Here is a 19,020-nt window from a genome sequence, read left to right on the forward strand (position 1 = left end):
TCAGCGCAGCTCCGGAGACCTCGTTTACGGCAGTGCTGTACCGTGGGAATTTCTCACGATACAGCAGGGCCGTAAAGGAGCTAACCGGAGCAGCGCTGCCTGAACTCCGGTGAACCCTTACGGCCCCGTCATTCTAGCGGCGGCAGCGGTTCAGAGCGGTCACATTCTATGTGGCTGCTCTGAACTGGAGATCTTCGTGGGACACTCGTGGACTGCTACGGAGGGGTAAGGATAAGGTTGTGGTTTATTATTTTATATTTTATTACAGGAGATCGATGGCTTCGGGGAATTAGGTGTCTTGGTGAGTATAGGTGTAGTTTTTTATTTTTTACTTTATTTTAGGTGGGGATCAGCGGGGACAGGTAATATATAAACTAATTTCTTTTAGGTAACCACTGGCCACCAATGACATGTATTTAACATTTATTGGGGACACAGTAGGGCAATTTAAATAGCAGGATCAGTCTGATGGGAACTACTGCTCCCATCGAGCTGATCCTGCTGGCAGGAGTGGACGGGGGACAGACATAGGCCGATGGGAGTAGTAGTGTCACATCGGCCTATGTCTGCCTGCACGCACACACACCCGCACACATCGCACAGACACCGCGCACACCCGCACAAACATCGCGCACACCCCCCGCACACACACTAATCATGACGGTCTGATCGTCTGGGAGGTGAGGCTGACCTGTGCGGCCGTGGGAAAGTTCATGTGAGTTCATGCAGTCAAGCATGAACTCACATGAACCCTCTGAGGGCACCGCGGCTAATTCAAATGAACAGCTGATCGGCATCAGCTGATACCTCAGCTGTTCATTTGAAATAACCGGCGGGAAAGCGCAGCACAGAACGGGAAAGCCGGCGGTGAAGTCTTTTCACTGCCGGCTTCCCCGCCCGGGTCCTTCGCTCCCCGCTCCTTGGTGCTGCGCTCCCCGCCCGGTCCTAACTTACTATCGGGATGGGAGGTGGCGAGGGGAGCGGAGGATCGGGGTGGGAGGCTGCGGGGAAGCAGTATGGGGCTGTGTGATTGTTTAAAAGCCGGCGGCTTTATACCGCCCGCCGGCTTTTAAACAATCAGGAGAATTCTCCCCCGCTGGGATGGCATTCTGATGACAGGCTGGATCTCAGCTGAGCGCTGCCATCCAACTTGTCATCCTTCACAGACACTGCAGAGCGCAGGCATTATGGGAACTTCCGATTCCGGTATCCGATATTGTAAAAGTATCGGAATTAAGTATCGGAATTCCGATACCGCGAATATCGGCCGATACCCGATATTACAGTATCGGAATGCTCAACACTACTGATGACTCCTTGGCACGTGATCTCGCATAACATACTTGCACACACTGGGGAATCATGACAGTGTGCGCACTGCACACTTGACTCTCAAACCTGCACCTTTAAGCCCCCCTTACACATTGGCCTAATGTTGGCTTAACCCAACGATATCTGTGTATGGAAGCCCCGGACCCTGTGAAGTATCGCTCAACGTGTTTGGACTCCCTATCGTATTGTCTCCAGGAGATGTTGAACATCGGCTCTTACAGCACAAAGGAGCGCGCAGACGAACGAGAATGATGGTTCAGCCGACAACAATGTAATGTGTATTGCAGGCTTTAATAAGGTATTCCGATCTCCAAAGAACCTATCCCAATACTGTATGTAGTAGATGTAATAATAATATTGGAAAATACCTCCAATTAGAAATGTATAGTTCTTCTCATTAGCCATGTCGCTTACCCCATTTGCATGGCATTGCAGTAGCTTAGGTATCCATGCTTACGACCACACATATAGTGACAGTCGTTAGTGATTGTAACCATGGATACCTAAGCTACTGCAATGCTCTGCACATGGGGTAAGTGACATGGCTAATGAGAAGAACTAGACTACATTTCTAATTGGAAATATTTACTCATATTATTACTACATACAGTATGGGGATAGGATCCTGGAGATGTGTATTGCAGGCTTAAAAAGGTATACCTATCTCCAGGAACCTATCCCAATACTGTATGTAGTAGATGTAATAATATGAGCATAAACTTCCAATTAGAAATGTAGTATAGTTCTTCTCATTAGCCATGTCACTTACCCCATGTGCAGGGCATTGCAGTAGCTTAGGTATCCATGGTTACAATCACTGTCGCTATGAGTGGTCGTAACCATGGATACCTAAGCTACTGCAATGCCCTGCACATGGAGTAAGTGACATGGCTAATGAGAAGAACTAGACTACATTTCTAATTGGAGGTATTTTGCTAATATTATTTATTACATCTACTATATATTGGGATAAGATCTTTGAGAAAGGAACACCCCTTTTAATTGTGGGTGTTAATCTTTTTATGACAGGTAGGTTAACTAGAAGCCATTTATAGTCTAGATATCTCTCTCCTGATAGAAGCGTTAAGGCCTCCATACTCCTCAAAAAAATGTAGGCTGAACCCCCCCCACCCCCATATCAACCAGTACGGCTGATGGTCTAATGTATATGGGGGCTGACTGATGGTCGGGGGAGATGTCCGATTTTGGACTGCCAATCAAATCATTCTCCAGGAGATGGCTGCCGGCCAAACGATCAGTCGAAGCATCATAGAGCCGACAGCCAGGCTTTAGACTCGCTCAGGAGCCTAGCATTTAGCTAGAGGATCAGACTACACTGGGTTGTTTGTAGTCTGTATCCATGGAGACGCATAGCTGTACATAATGGCTATATACACAGACCGGATATATATTTTTTTAATCAGGACGGTTTCTAAAGTTCCTTTTGTAGTTTAGATTTTACATATTGGTTACTAATCTGTACCTACCCTTTATATGGCTCGGGGGAAGGTGCTGGCGTGAAACCTTTCCTCTGAGGATTCAGTGTTGATTCTCCCGGTACAGAGCTCTGATCACTCGCTATGTTCCCCTCCATGTTAAACTGAGTTGCCAAAGTATGAAAAACACCGGGGTTCAGCATGACGTCTGTCCGGTAAATATTGGCAAATGGCAAAAGGAGCCATGTCTGATGGACTTGTAATTACCGAAGGGGCCACCGGGAATTAGAGCTTCCCCATCACTAAACCTCAGCTTGTTGGTTTTCCAGTCTGTGACCATCTCATGGCATCTAGTAAATGGGGTAAAATAGGTTTGTGTAGGAAGAAACGTCCACTTGACAGCCCACAGAGCCGTGATTAGTTACGTTTGCCATTGTAGAGGAGGTTTGGGGTTTTCTAGATGTTTTCAGCGGATTCATCAATTAAATTTTTTTGTAAAAAGTGTCAAAATTTGGCACAAACGTTCTCCAGTCCTCCCCCTGGAGTTATTTTTTTTGTATACATAAATATTTTTGCGCCATTTGGCAAATTGCGGCACTTTTTTTTTTTTTGTTCTAAAGTTACAAAATGCTTTAAACACGTACATAAAAAGCCGCCTTTTTTATTTTCCATAAAATTCTACAACCGTGCGCTCCATTTTGAAGAGTTTGGCTCAAAAAAGTCAAATACCACAAGACCAAAGAGACTATTTACATACATGAGATCACATGCCGACTAGACGTGCACAGCCTCGTTCAATAAAAGTGAATTGATGCCAGACACGACTAGTCGGAATGTGGCTGGAACTATGCAGATTTCATACTTGTTGTTACATGACTGCCGGCACTGGAGAATCCTGACAGCGCGCACTGTGAGGATTTGTAAAGTCCGCTGTCACATAGTGACTGACTGCAGACTTGAGCCCCAAGCCTGGACAACCCCTTTAAGTATTCTGGCCTGAGGATGTTTACTGCAAGACTTTTCATCTGCCCATACGTACAGGAATAATGATGGCCAAACCCATCATCTTTGATTATTCATCTAAGGGGCTGAGGACCTCAGTGTAGTTTTTTTTCATAGTGGAGGAAAACTTCTGAAGAGCTGGCTAAGATTAAAAAAAAGTGTCAAACAGCGCCACCCTCATCCAGAGGTGATGGCTGGTATTGCAGCTTATTCACAATTAATTACCTGGAGCTTTAATGAACACTCTGCTGACACTTTTATGAATGCCCACAATTACTGGGCACTACCAGCTGTACGTTTGCATTCTGTGCAGTAGTTTTCCCTGCTGGCATCATTATGGCTCAGATCTGTGCCAGGTGCTGAAGGGCGGAATTTTCATATATTCCTCCCTGTATTTATGATGACAGTCCCAGCTTTACTTTGTGATTGTCATGTTGATTTCTTCAGTGGCGGTGCCTCCCTGATGTGCACGGTTTGCAAAGTCTTATGCCAGTAGGGTACTCGGGCCCCATGTTGTGCAAGAACACATTTATACCAGTCACACGGATGACTGACGGGAATGATTGTCACCTATCCATGGACTGCGTATTACACGGGTATATTCATTGTTGGCATGTGTTTAATATCTGAAGCCACAGAGGGCACTGCCATGGAGGTGGTGGTAGTTCTCTAATCCAGTGGCCAAAAGATAGAATGGGGGGCGTGACAGGCTATCTGGGGGTCTACAGCGCTTGCAGGCCTTAGAAGTGGTCAGGATATTATTGGTCTCTATGAACAAGCTGCATATTGACCATCTTTGTGAGCATGGCTAGATATGGGGTAGGGAGCAAGGTAGGTCTGTCCGCGGCACTCGCTCCTGGTGGGATCCGGAGAATGAAAAAGTACTGCGTTGAGGGGCATATGGGGTATCGTGCCAACACATGGTGCTCCTACACGTTTGTATTAATGTGCTGCCATAAATGCAGGAATACCGAGTAGTCACCCTACTAGACCCCACATATACGCTTAATTACGGTCAGTAAGACCCCAGCTACATAGGACCTACTAGATGGAAGTGGGTGACGGGATGTAAAGGGGTACTCCCATCTCCAAGATCCTATCCCAGTATGTAGCAGGTGTAATAATAAAAATATTAGCAAATACCTCCAATTAGAAATCTAGTATAGTTTTTCTGATTAGCTATGTCTTTCCTCATGTGCAGGGCATTGCAGGACCATAGATATCCATGTTTGACCACTGATATGGTGACAGTTGCTAGTGGCTATAACCATGGATAACTAAGCTACTGTAATGCCCTGCACATGAAGAAAGACATAGAAAATCAGAAGAACTATACTACATTTCTAATTGGAGGGATTTGCTATTATTATTATTATTATTATTATTATTATTATTATTATTATTATTATTATTATTTCAACTACATAGTGGGATAGGATTTTTGAGATAGGAATACCCCTTTTAACGTGGATTCTGCAGTGTTTAAATGTGTATTCTTAGCTGAATTTTAGGGGGTATAGCCACAGGTTTTGGGTGTGAGAGAAGTCCCACGCTTCAAACATAGCCCCCTCACCCCTTCCCACTTGCTGAGCCACCTATTCTATAAGGCAAACCTACGTGACCAAGTAAAAGGATATCCCAAAATTATCTTCTACTTCTGCTTCCTTCAGAGGTTCTAATCACTTATCCTGAATTGCTCACTTTGCAGATCGTTCTTTCGGGACCGGTGGCTCAGTGGTTAGCACGGTTGCTCAGTGGTTAGCACAGTTGCTTTGTTTCTGGGTTCAACATCTGCAAGGAGTTTATGTTCTCCCCATGTTTGCATGGGTTTCTTCCCCGGTCTTTCCACCCTCCAAAGACCTACTGATAGGAAATTTAGATTGTGAGCCCCAATGGGGGCAGCGATAATGTCTGTAACACTGCAAAATATGATGACGCTATGTAAGTGAGTAAAATGAATAATAAACCCTAAATAAGATGAGTTGGATGCGGTGTATTGTAAGGTTGTAATTCTTGGCTATCTGGATTTTCTCCTGGGGGTGGGGGGGGAGTGAAACGCGTCCAATTCTAATATTTCGGGGTCTGTAATGGGCTCTCTTCTTCCTTCCCCTCGGCCTGTGGTGGCAGAGCGGGTCACCCTTTCAATCCTTGGCTACCTGTGCTCCTGTTTTCCCTCCTTTTTTAGCTTTTGTTTGTAAGTTGCACATTTGTGGTTTCCATTAGCGCTCGCCCTGAGGCAATGGGATGGAGCCGCATGGGGTCAGCACTAGCCGCAGGTAGGAACCAGCTGGCTTTGTGTAGTGTGACTAAATGCCAAAAGGCCAGTTCAGCAGATAAAAAGGAAAAAGGAGGTTACAGAGAGGAGGAAGAAAAAACCTCTTCTCCTACACGCCCAAATGGCCTGTGTCATCTTCACATGAAACTTGGTGATCCTCCCACCAGGCTGGAGCCAACACATTCATCTGCGGAGAGAGGAGGCTGAGCAGCATGTGCAGGCGGCTGAGGAGGGGAAGCACAGGGCGACACAATGGGTGAGAGGAGCTGATGGCACGGTGTCCTGGTGCAGATGTGCATTTTCTTTCATTGTATGGCACTGTATGATCGCTGTGGGGGAATCGGTGCGGAGTCTCAGCTTCAGGAACTTTAGTAAACTTCTGGTTTATCAGATGCCATGCGTCCTTTCTGGACTGCAGGTATATAGATTTATATATCTGGAGATTCCTTTTTGCTCTTGGCACATGGAGAACTAATCACAGACTATTTTCGCTCTGCTACATCTGTATGAGCAGATTGTTTCGTTTCTTGATTTGTTGCAAGAGTTACCTGCAGTCCTATGGTTATGTAACCACGTGAGCTCTGCTACATCTCCGTATGACGATATCGAGGGATGAGTGTGTTTTCTAGGTCATTATAACACTAGGCGCTCACATACCTTCCCAACCCTTTAGTTAAGTCAGATTTTCAGTCCAGTGCTCACTTCGAAACTTCTTCAACTTCATAAAAACTTTTAATAAAGTTTTCTATCTCTTTGGCCGGGTTCTGTGGTCTTGTATGCTGTTTTTGCCTTTTTATGTTTTTAAGATTTTCATCTTCTGAGGTTTCCTATTTGCAGCTAGAGGTGGTATATATTGTGCATCCTGCTGTATTGTTGACCTCATTTTTTGTTTCTATGAAGTCGCTGTCTATATGACATGGTAATCACTACCAGTCCTCTACATAGATGTTGTTCTCCCAACGCTCAGGGTCGGTGCTGCTGGTTATAGTTCTTTAATCCACACGACTATATACTATACCTAAATTCTTTGCACTAGTTTCGATTATTCTCTATTTTTGGCTTGTCCAACAAGATAATATTAAACTCTGTTCTTCAACTGGTGGCTGTCTAGCCGAGGAAACACTACAGCTTTGCCAAAGCTTGGAGAAGCACGAGTGGTGACCAAGGATCTAGATAAGTGCAAGGACCCATCAATCGCAGATTCCGGTTCTTGGTCTAGAGGTAGAGATGAGGGGGCATCGATCGATCGAGGAATTGGTTAGGAAATCCCTGCACGTCAATGCGTGTTGCTGTGAGTGATTTGTGGTTTTAGTCTTGTTTATATTGACCAGACAGATTTTTTTTTTTTTTATATAAGATGAAATAACTTGATATGTTGCAAAAACACAAAATCACTTTCACACACAGTAAAATATGGTGAACCTGGAGGAAATCTGTGCTGGCAAAGTTGTCGGAATTTTTCTCAGCTTTTTGGGTGATTTTTTTTTTTCTGCTTTTATTTCGCTTTTTACTAGGTTTATATTCTACCTTCTTTTTTTCACTATTTTGTTTATTTTTGCACTTTTTCCCACTTTCTCGTCATGAATATCACAGGTCTTGATATAACTTGAGGTTTCTCGTCAGTTTTTATGCTGTCGCAGTGTTATTTTACAGACTGGGCAGATTAGTGGTAGGATGAATCCTCGTCTTGTTGGAGGTGACCTCTGCCGGGGTCTCTAGCAGCTCTTCCTCTTGTAGTTCATCTTTGTTTGGAATTTTCCTCCCCATCCCCCTCGTTGCTCAGGACAAGGTTTCTTCTCGGCTTGAGGGGTTTCATTCCAACTACGAAACCATATACCATAAGAGAGGGCCAAGTGATTTTACTACGTCTTCTGTTTAATCTTATGTCCTGCTTATTGCATTTTGGGGCAATTTTTTTTTTTTTTTTTTGTAGTTGTTTAGCTCCTGTACATTTATACAATTACCTGAAACCAGTGTAGAGGCTCTGACAAATTCCAGTACTTGTTTCCAGTCCTTAACTAAAAAAATAATGTGGAATATCACAAGATTAAAATGGCAAGATGAGTCATTTTAAGACGGATATAAAATCTTTGTAATTCTGCATAACTTTTTTTTTATACAGAAGTTCTTATTCGTGAGCTTTATACATTTTTTCTATTTGGTAACACTCCAGAATTAATGGGTGATGATTTAAAGGGCATGTGTCAGTAGGATCAAACCCCCTAAGCCGTCTATATGGGCATGTAGGTCGTAGGAAGCTGAATAAAATGACATCTTGATATCTGCGATCCAATGTCTTGTTCCAGAGAAATCCACATTTTTCTTCATATGTAAATTAGCTGTTAAGATCTAGGGGCCGGACATAGATCTTCTGGAGAATCTGCCTCCAAAGTTTATTGTAAATGAAAGGAGGCGTTACCAGTGTGAGACATGTAATGACTGACCGTCTGCTCTTCTGATCTACATGTCTCACACTGGCAACTCCTCCTTTCATTTACAAGAAGCTCTGGATGCAGATTCTTGGGGAGATCTATGTCCGGCCCATAGATCTTAACAGCTCATTTACAGATTAATACAAATTTGGACTTTTTCTGGAAAAAGACATCGGATCGCAGATATCAAGGTGATATTTTATTTTTCTATGACGTGCATGCCCATGTAGATGATTTGGGGAGGGTTGCTCCTACTGCCAGATTACCTTTACAGGAATTTTAATTGTCTTTTTGAACCACTTCTGTTACAAAAATGTTGGCGCTAGGCGATCATTATGAAGAGCATATGAAATCTGCCCCCACACTCCTTAAACTAAAGATGGCTGAAGCTGCCGATATCAGATGGATCAGCCAATAGTCTATGTATGGTGGTCTCCCCCCCCCCCCCCCCCCCCCTCTCCCAACAGATATGTTTGTGAGAAAGAATCACTTGGTTGATTGAATTTCAATGGTTGATCCTTCATGTTCTCCGAGAGAGAGGTCGCTGACTTAGGAGTCTGGCTGCGGCTCTACCATGCGATTAGTCTAGCCGAGCGTTCCTGTATATCGGGGAGTTGGGAGTAGAGAACTGGTGGACGAGTGATCATTTGGCTGACTGCCATCTAATGTGCATCATCAATAATCACAGCCCTTTTGGTCCCGGTCATGGGACCTTAGCAAATGTTTCTTGTCCCTTTTTTTTCGTTTTCAACATTTTTTAAAATTTCCAGAATGAAAGAAATTTCTATTGTTTTGCACCTTGGATCCTTTTGTATTTAGTGATATTTTTTATAGCTTTAAATAGGACTGTGGCTAGAAGAGGACCTAAAATTTTATTTTAAAAGGTTTGTATATACAATTTTTTATTTTTATTTTCTGGAGAATTTCTTTTTACAATTGTTCATGAAATAAACGATAATCCAACGTTCTATCATATGTTGTGTATTGTCATTTTGTAGAGTCCACTTTGTTACCACCCTGTTAAATGCAAAAGGTCACCCAGGATGCCTTAATGTGGATCTTGGAAAACAAAAGGTTCTAACCTCGGGTCTCCTATATTTCCCTTGCCATATAAACAAGTCTTCCTTGTTACTTGGAGCTGGAGGAATGCGGCAGCGTGTTACGACAGTGTCACACCAACACAGTTGCCCCTGCAATAACATGAAAGGAATGGTTGAGGAAATATCTGTGTAATCAGTGTGACAGAACAGCGACTTGGGATAATTGATCAATCACAGCTGTTCTGCAACTTTTTTGGTACCATCTTTTTTGGCAGCTTGGTACAGTGTTTTTGTTGCACAACTACTTTTTTGAAGGTGGATCTGCTTATCCCATGAAGCCAAAGCAACCAGAAATTTGCTACTGGTGCTCCACTTTCTGATGTCCTACTACTTGGCCATTAAAGAACATTTCTGAAGCTAGCTATAGTTTACATCTCCTTCTAACTACTGTTTGAAGTGTAGGGGTGAAAGACTTCCCTTGAAACGCTCAATGTGGGCACTGGAATTGGAGAATCAAATCCAATAAGTCCTCTTTAATGTGCATGATTATTGTGAACGGTTCCTAGGAACGCTCATATCTAAATTATTGTGTAGTGTAAATAGGCTGCCGATCATCTGACTAATGAGTAAAATGCTGGATCTTCTTGGCTTGGTTTAAAAGATCATTGTTCTCAGCAGCACACCGTCCTGTGTAAACAGGACCTGTGCTGTCGAGAACAGTGGCAGCCTTTGCGCACTGAGCGATCTACTACTGATCATTCTGTGCATATCGGAAGCCACCAACCCAGCTCTAGTTTTCCTTATTTGTTGACTCCCGAGAACCTGTCTGCCATCCACCAGCATTGTAAAAGATTGGAAGTGATCTTCAGAGGCTTGTCAGACATGTGGTGGGAATGATCATAAAACCTTAGGAAGGTCTTGTAGGGGGTGCGTTCACCTCAATGAGCGTCTATCGAGCACATACAATTCGATCGCCGTTCGTTTTACTGTCCTGTTTACACGAGCCGACTGATGGGACCAGAACGATTGTTGAAAAGATCATTCTGTCCCCATACATCATGTTATCGGCAGCACATCTCTTTTTCACACGTGCTGCCGATAATAATGATTTTTATGCCGGCATAAACGATCCGCTCAGTCGATCGGGCACAAGAATCGTAAGAAGCTTCACCAATTATCTGTCCATCTAAACGCACTTAGTGTCCATCTGCCCTTTGGAAATCACAAGTAAAGCTGTTGTACGGATGACCGCTATGTCCATTAACTCTCCCAGACACAGGAACACTCAATTCGGCTTCACGCACCTTTGATCCCTATATGAAGGAGCCGTTGGCAGCGTCTTATCTCCCGGAAAGCAAAAGGTTCAGCCATTGGATTTCCATCGTGCCAATCTTTCTCTCATCAGATGAGACTTCGGGCCCTCATACTGTCAACTTTTAAGTCTGTATGGGGTCATAATGCACATTGATATCGTGATATGTTGACCAACTGGTTGAAATCACATTGGATATAGCAGAGTGATTAGTACCTAAAAACCCATTGATTGGGTCCTCCCAATGCCTCATCTGTGATTCAGATTACCAATTAGTGCTTCGAAATCCCTTTTCTTGGCATGTGTGATGCTTTGTCTTCTGCGGGGCGTCCTGTACTCCACAGATAACACAGCAATTTATCAGTCAGGGACTTTAATCTAGATTAGAACAGGGATGGCATCAAAGACAAGTGCTGGTGTCTCCCAACACAAAAGGAAAGGATCCTGTCACTCCGACTCCTGGCCCCAGTAATGAGACAGTGATATGCGTCTCCAACAGATCTTGCCACATGACAGCGCTTTTCTCATTTTCTTGGGTGATTAGCACATTTTTCTCCCAAGTAAGTGATGTCTTGACCTTGAAACCTTTCACAAGGTCTTCAGATGAGGGATAAGAATGGTTATCGAACACCAGGCAACCATAATTACTAAGAAAACCATTCAGATGAGAGCAGTCCTCTGACTTTGGCCCATGAAATTGTTTAATCATGATTTGTTTCTTCTCATTTTGATCTGGGTACTTTTTTTTCCCTCCCAGAAAGGCAAAGATAAATTTATACATAACTTCTGGAATTTCATATGTACTTAGAACTTTTTTTTTAAGGAAGCTTCTTAAGTAGACGCTATACATTTTAATGATGTGGAAATGGTACTGTAAATTCACGGGAACCTGTTAATTGCTCTTCAGACCCTTTAACTTGGTCTTTCCTTGGTGTGTGAAAATTCTGAGAACAGATAGAAGAGGTTCCAGTGTCTGGTTTACATGCAATTGTGACCTTATTGGGTTTTTGTCTAGAAATTCATTGTGTGGACTTTTAGATCCAAAACGGTCATAATACGTAATGGTACATAAAGAAGGCCCCACCTTTTAATCATTAAGTACCAATCTCTGAAAATAAGCTGATGGTTGTGCGTTGTACTGCGAAATTAAGTAACACTTGGACGTAAGAATTGGGGGAAATGAAGTATTACACATTGAAGTCTATTAGGTGTCCTTGTTGCGGACATATTGGGTCTTCCACAGTAGATCTGGCCGTACACATGAGAGGACTGTTGGAGCAATGTTTGTCTCCACATCCCCTCTGTAAAAAGATCAGACGTTGAAATTCCAACTGCCAAATACTTGTGTAGAGGGATCATCCTTATTGTCATTTGCACGTGGAAACATGAGAAGCAATGGGATGAAACTGAATGGGAGAAGATACAGATTAGATATTCTAAAAAACATTTGACAATGATGGTGATCAATGAGTGGAACAGTCAACCACGAGAGGTGGTGAGTTCTCCTTCAATGGAAGTCTTCAAGCAGAGGCTGGACAGACATCTGAGATGGTTTACTGAATCCTGCATTGAGCAGGAGGTTGGACACGATGACCCTGGAGGTCCTTTCCAACTCAGTACTTTTTTCCCTGACATCATTCGTTGGAGGAGAGTCTGGTGGTCTCTATTCACATAAGATGGTTGGCAAGTTCCATCTGATGTGTTTGTAATCCTTAAAGAAAATCTCTTAGTAATTGGTTTTCCAGACCACACATGGGACTTGGGATGTGGTCCTTCATTAAAGATTGGTGGTTGAGTCTTGGAGACTCCATTGTCTTGGAATGAGAAAAACTAATTCTCAAATTGAGCTACTGTTGACCATTTTGGAGGAAGATTGGGGCCCATTTTCATGTAGTTATGATCAAGAGTAGGTTTGAGCTGTAAATTCACACCTCACAAATCTGTTGCCGAAATTTTGGTGACTATTTCTGATCGAGGCTTGCTTATCTATGGAGCAGATTCACGGTCCTAAGATTTCTGCGACAGATCTACGGCATGGGATTTCACCCCATTGGCAATGCCGGTGTTGGCTTACAGGGAGTGATGGTGTGAATGTGACGAGCAGGGATGACCTGTGTTCCTCCAGAGCGGGAGATCAGATCTGTGAATGTTGCTGCAGGCACCTGTGCTCATTATTGGACTAGCAGACACCTGGGAATGCCGGTAGATCTGCTGCTGCTTCATCTATCGGTATCTACGCCCCAGGACTCATCCTGGTGATGGATAGACTCTCTGACTGTGAGGCTGAGGTCACTTATTTTTCTTGCACCTGTAATATTTATTCTCACAGGTAAATTTCTGTAGGTTTAGCTCTGTTCCCATTGCACAATCCTGGTTTTGTTTTCTCTCAATTTGGCTTCCCCCACAATATCCAAAATGAAATACTCCTACCCAAAGGATTGTCCATCACTTAAGGTTATATTCACATTGTTTTTTTTTTACATTTTGAAGCAGAAACTCGCATGAAAAATCACATCTCACATCGGATTCTCTTTGGTTATATTCACACACAGTTCTTTTGACGTAGAATCCACACCAAAACAGACATTTGTAGCCAAAAGCTGGGGGAAAAAAAACACATGAAAAATTCATAAACTGAAAAAGCTTAGAACTTAATCTCTCATAAGAAAAACACTTGGCTTTTTGACGTGGATTTCTCTTGAAAGTAGTCGGATTTTTCAAGGTACCTTTCTATATGGGGTTGTCTTGCATATTGATGTCCTATCCATAATATCGCTGCCGTTTACTGTGGTTTGTCTCCCATGCAACGTCCTGGTTGTCGGACCCCCACTGATCTCGTATGGATGACCTATCCTGAGGGTATGTCATCAGTATACAAGTCTGACAACTCCTTAACCATGTCCAATCAGATTGTGTCAAGTTTTTATTGAATGCTTCCCCCACAGTTGATCTATCTGTGGTCTTCAAGCTTTTGTAAATCTACAGCTCTGGTCATTTCCTGACAGTCGCAAATTTGTTTTTGTCATGTCCGTAGTAAAGTAAGGAAAAAAAATAAAATAAATAAATCGTAAAATTTTTGTGTTGACAGCCCATCTCTTGGGGCAACAAAGGATTGGGTATGTTAAAATCCAGCATGCCAAACCTCCCTCTTTGACACCATCTGCCCCCGACACCATCTGCCAAGAGTAGTTGTGTGGTTCCATACATGAGTTAAATGGTGCAGGCAAATATCGGCAAGTTAAGCAAAGTTTGGCGAGTACTTCTATAGTTGTCTTTGGGTATTGTGCTCTTGTTCCATAGACAGATGGGCAGCACGGTGGCTCAGTGGTTAGCACTGTTGCTTTGCAACATTGAGGTCCTTGGTTCAAATCCCACCAAGGACAACATCTGCAAGGAGTTTGTATGTTCTCCCCGTGTTTGTATGGATTTCCTCCGGTTTTCTCCCATACCCCAAAGACTTATTGGTAGGGAATGTAAATTGTTAGCCCCAATGGGGGACAGGCAGCGATGATGTCTGTAAAGCGCTGCAGAATATGATGGCGCTATATAAGCAATGCATAATAATGAGAAGGCACAGAGACGTCTCCTTTTTTGCGGCGTGGGACGCTGGCACTGTCAATCTTGTCTGGAGATGTCTGTCTCTCACGCGGAATAACTCCAGTCGTTTTTTTGTCCTGTCTGGATTATTTCCATCCATTGTGTACTTGTGCTCATATCTAGCTCTAGGAACAAGGCAGGGGCGGAGGATGAAGGGTTGTCACCTTTTAACTTACTCATTACAGTGAGTTGCAGGCTTCATACTGGGAAGGCTGAAAGAACGGGCAGTGACTCAGAAGAAGCCTACTTTGTGCAATGTCTCCTAGTAGACGAAGTGAATGAAAGTGCCCTGTGACGGCACCAGGCTCCGATCTGCGCTCCGGTTATGTCCTGCTGCAGGGCACCAAACCTAAATCACATTTTTTATTTCATTAGTGCACCTCGCCGGGCCTCTGGGGCGTCCTCCTACCCCCATTAGCATGACATGACACCAGGCTGGGAGGCTGCATTAAGAATGGGCTACAAGTTGCCACATGCCGACTCTGTGACCTATCTTTGTATCCCTGGGTTGTGCCTGATAGACTGCTTTTCATTGACAATGCCAGCACCGCCAGCGCTATCCAGAATCGCATTCACAGTGATTTGTGGCTTACCCAAGCACACTTTCTAATCGACTGCGCGGCGTCCGCTCCTCATTGTGTTCCCGGCTCCTTTTTACTTTATGGATTAAGGCTGGAAGGAAGCGTCAAAACATCTCTTTTGTTGTTCAGAGGAGTGTGTGTATGGTGGGAGGAATAAAGAGAATGTCTTCTTGTTTATACAGGACCGGCTTTTATATCATCATTATATTGCACCAATTTTATATTTAACGTGGGAAAATCGCATCTATAGAATCTTGACTGAGGTAGGGAAGCCGTTCTGGATGTTACTCCCCTTCTGCCATGGAATTGTGGACCTGCCCTGCCGCCTCGTTGGCGGGGTGCCGTCGCCCTGCCGCCTCGTTGGCGGGGTGCCGTCGCCCTGCCGCCTCGTTGGCGGGGTGCCGTCGCCCGGCCGCCTCGTTGGCGGGGTGCCGTCGCCCGGCCGCCTCGTTGGCGGGGTGCCGTCGCCCGGCCGCCTCGTTGGCGGGGTGCCGTCGCCCTGCCGCCTCGTTGGCGGGGTGCCGTCGCCCTGCCGCCTCGTTGGCGGGGTGCCGTCGCCCTGCCGCCTCGTTGGCGGGGTGCCGTCGCCCTGCCGCCTCGTTGGCGGGGTGCCGTCGCCCTGCCGCCTCGTTGGCGGGGTGCCGTCGCCCTGCCGCCTCGTTGGCGGGGTGCCGTCGCCCTGCCGCCTCGTTGGCGGGGTGCCGTCGCCCTGCCGCCTCGTTGGCGGGGTGCCGTCGCCCTGCCGCCTCGTTGGCGGGGTGCCGTCGCCCTGCCGCCTCTTCGGAGGAAGCAGTTTTGCTGAGCACGATCTAATTCTTCATTTCTCCTCTGGAGGTTCTTCAGGGAAACTGAGCACTTCCTCCCAGGAGTCTTTTTGCCAGTATTCTGCCATTTTAGTCTGAATTAGTTGGTGATCTTGTTTTCCATGGGTCGAAATTTCTGTTTTTCCATATGGTAAATTTATTCTTGGTATCCGTGCAGAATGTAAACACGAGTTAGGTGTGAAACTAGACAAACAGGAGGTGGCGCTTCTATCCCCTGGTGTCCTCATTACACAGCTCCGTCCACATGGTAAGTCTATTACGTGTACATATGGAGGCCTGCCCTTCAGATCAGAATTTAAGGTGTCCCATCGCCTGGTTTGTGGGTCTCCGAACAGAATTTTATTTACGGTAATTTCGATATAGGGGGGATGTTTGGCTCACACGGCGCCAGGTAGATTTAGGATGGCTTAAAGGGCCAGCACACATGGAATAGCGATCACTGTTTTTTTATATTATAGGCTGTAACGCCCAGCCTCTTCTTACAGCCTCGTAAATGGGCTAATTGTTCAGTAACCATTCCTTGATGTCAACTAAAAAAAAAAACACAAAAACACAAAAAAATCCATACAGGAAATCTGCAGGATAAAGAAAAAGCCAAAAAGCCCAATAGTCCATGAATCCATCCAAAGGATCAGCGATACTTATGGCGGTTGCAGTTTATTTTAGTGAGGCCGTAGACAGGAGACATGTCCACCCCAGTTATTCAAATAAAGTCATAAAATCTAACCTGTCTGATCCAGGATATGAGACTTGGGTATTTCGGAGAATGGGTGGGTTTTGGGTGGTAGCTTTGTCTGCAATGTAGACCAGGAAGCGCTCATTTGAGGACATAGCAATGGTCAAATGTGTGTTTTGAGTAATCTTCTTTTAAAAAGGACCATGTTTTTTTATTTGTTTGTTACAAAAACAGCACCCCACCTGTCCACTTCTTGTATTGCAGCTCATCTCCATTTAATTCATTGGAGCCAAGCTGCAGTCCAAGACCTCGTCTTCTTGCCCGTTGTCCTAGATTGCTCTCGTGACTTTCTGCTGCTGGCTGTGCTTGGCTTACGGCCACCCCCGGTAACTTGCTTTCTGTATGTGGGTCAGGCCTGACAGCCATTATTACTGTCTTGTAATTGATCTTAATTGTATATTTTCAGACATTAAATGACTAGGTAAGGTAAGAAGGTGAGCCCACCTATTCTACTCTTAATTCATTGCGGGATTGTCTAGATGAATGGTAACTACATACCAATAAAAGGAGCTGTGCGATCACTTCCGAACGGAGAGCCCCTTTAGACCAGAAGGTATTATTCCATCTGTAACTCTAGGACAAGTCTTCATCTACTCGTTATAACCTTGTGGTTGAGCCCTGACCACAGCGATCGCCTACACATTCTGCCGTGTCATAGACCAAAGTACGTCTCAAATTGAGGTTTTGCTAAATTTGCCAAACGTGCAGGTCAAGAAGTTCAAGGAACAGTCTAAAGACTCATCTAGTGTAAGTCCTTCTTTGGGCCACTGCTGTGTCTGTTTTAAGAATTTCTTAAGACTCTTCTCCCATTTGGTCTCAGAAATGCAAATTGATTAAACTTGCTAAAATATGTTTATGATGACCGCCCCGGTTTCAGCACCGGTTCTCTCCACTTGGGAGTTTGCTTTGACACAAGCGGGGAGCTTCCTCCCTTTTTCAATTTGTTTTGTAATGAAACAAGGTGGGTGTCTGTCGACCTCAGTTCATTTGGTAAGCCAGTCCCCTTCATCTTCACGGCTGTCTCGCTTATCAAGCTAAGGCAGTGAGCCCCCCTCATACTTGTCATGGTGGGCTCCTTTTTCAGTGTCCGAATGAACCCAGTTGTGAAACAGATCTATTACAACAAAAGTTTTAGTAAGTTTAAAGACCAACTTAAAACTTTTTTTTTTTGCATATTTTGAATCACTTAAGGAAAATGTGGAATTGTTGTAGACTCTACACCAAAATTTGCTGCGCTCTTGGGTCTCTCTAGGGGTTTCTTACCTCCCCAACCCCCATCGTACTACACCGTATTGGTCTGTTACTTGGGCAGATTTCTGCCTTCTGATTAACTACATACAAGTCCATCAGTGATGTTTTTTTTTTGTATTTTTTTAATGGTGTATTCACACTGGCCGATACAAACTTTATATGCATGTTGTCCCTATGCAGTAAGCACATTGCCGGCAGCTCATCTTGTTTACGTGGGGCTGCCAATACAAATTTAATGGGCGTCGTATGATCCAATCAGACGAATGAGCATTTTGCTGATCGACTGCATGCTTACTCAATCCAGTGATCGGGAATGAGCGTTCTTATGAACACTTTTGTCAACAAGCCCTTGTGAAAGCCTTGACTCTCTTCTTTTAGGAAGACTTTTTAATTCACCACACTAATTTATCTATCCACAATGGCCTTCTTTTCCATGAATTCAAGGTACTCAGTGGGGATAACAGGAAGATTTTCCACTATTTTAGACTTGTAAAATGGTGGACAGATAGTCACAACTTTTCAGAACACCTTCATCCACTCTGCTTCATGCCAATTTGTGTCCAGAATTGGGCTACACACGATATACCACTGATGGTGCAACGTTTGACCACTGGTTATAGACTATTATACTCCACTGGGATTATGTTATATCTTTGCATTATGTTTCACTAAAATATAAGGGTCTTCAGGCTGTGCGCTACTCACAATTTTGGTTCATTTCTGTAAATTCTCTTCAGAGATGGAGAGGACTAGAACTCTAGTGCCACCTATAAGAAGTAGCAATCCTAAAAGTCAATATCGGCTCTCCAACGAGCCTCGTCACATGACTTAGGATAGAAGCCAGAACCAGAATCTCACTTTGCAGACACTGTGTTTTGGGTACTGCCCTTCGTCAGTGCAAAGTGTGAGATCTGGTTTGGCTAGGTGAGAAGCGTCTGACCGGGATCCAAGAGGTAACGTTTCTCCTTGCGTAGAGTGACATGTTAAGCATGTCATGGTGAGGAGACTTTTAAGCCACAATGCTCCTCTGGGAAATATGCAAATTGTCTCTTTAGAGGAGAAGAGGACTAGAAATCTAGTGCCACCTATAGGAAGTAGCAATCCTAAAAAGTCTAAAAGCATTGTGGCTTAAGTCTCCTCACCTTGACATGCTCAACATGTCACTCTCTGCGAGGAGAAGCGTTGCCCCTTGGATCCCGGTT

The 19,020-nt window shown here is 44.3% G+C and overlaps 1 protein-coding gene across 5 annotated transcripts in view; it reads left to right on the forward strand.

The window, feature by feature from the left end:
- The window catches only part of TIAM1 (TIAM Rac1 associated GEF 1), a 284,561-nt gene that overhangs the window by 121,473 nt on the left and 144,068 nt on the right, over positions 1 to 19,020 (forward strand). Inside the window, exon 1 of one of the 5 annotated variants that reach the window (XM_073668318.1) lies at positions 6,152 to 6,301. The exons of the other annotated variants lie outside the window; for them this stretch is intronic. The gene's annotated coding sequence lies outside the window, so the exon portion shown is untranslated. Of the gene's footprint in view, positions 1 to 6,151; positions 6,302 to 19,020 lie in introns of those variants that run through there. 5 annotated transcript variants of the gene reach the window in all.

The sequence above is a fragment of the Phyllobates terribilis genome, unplaced genomic scaffold, assembly GCF_046119375.1.
Source record: "Phyllobates terribilis strain yellow unplaced genomic scaffold, ASM4611937v1 Scaffold_2__4_contigs__length_985480577, whole genome shotgun sequence".
NCBI lineage: Eukaryota > Metazoa > Chordata > Amphibia > Anura > Dendrobatidae > Phyllobates > Phyllobates terribilis.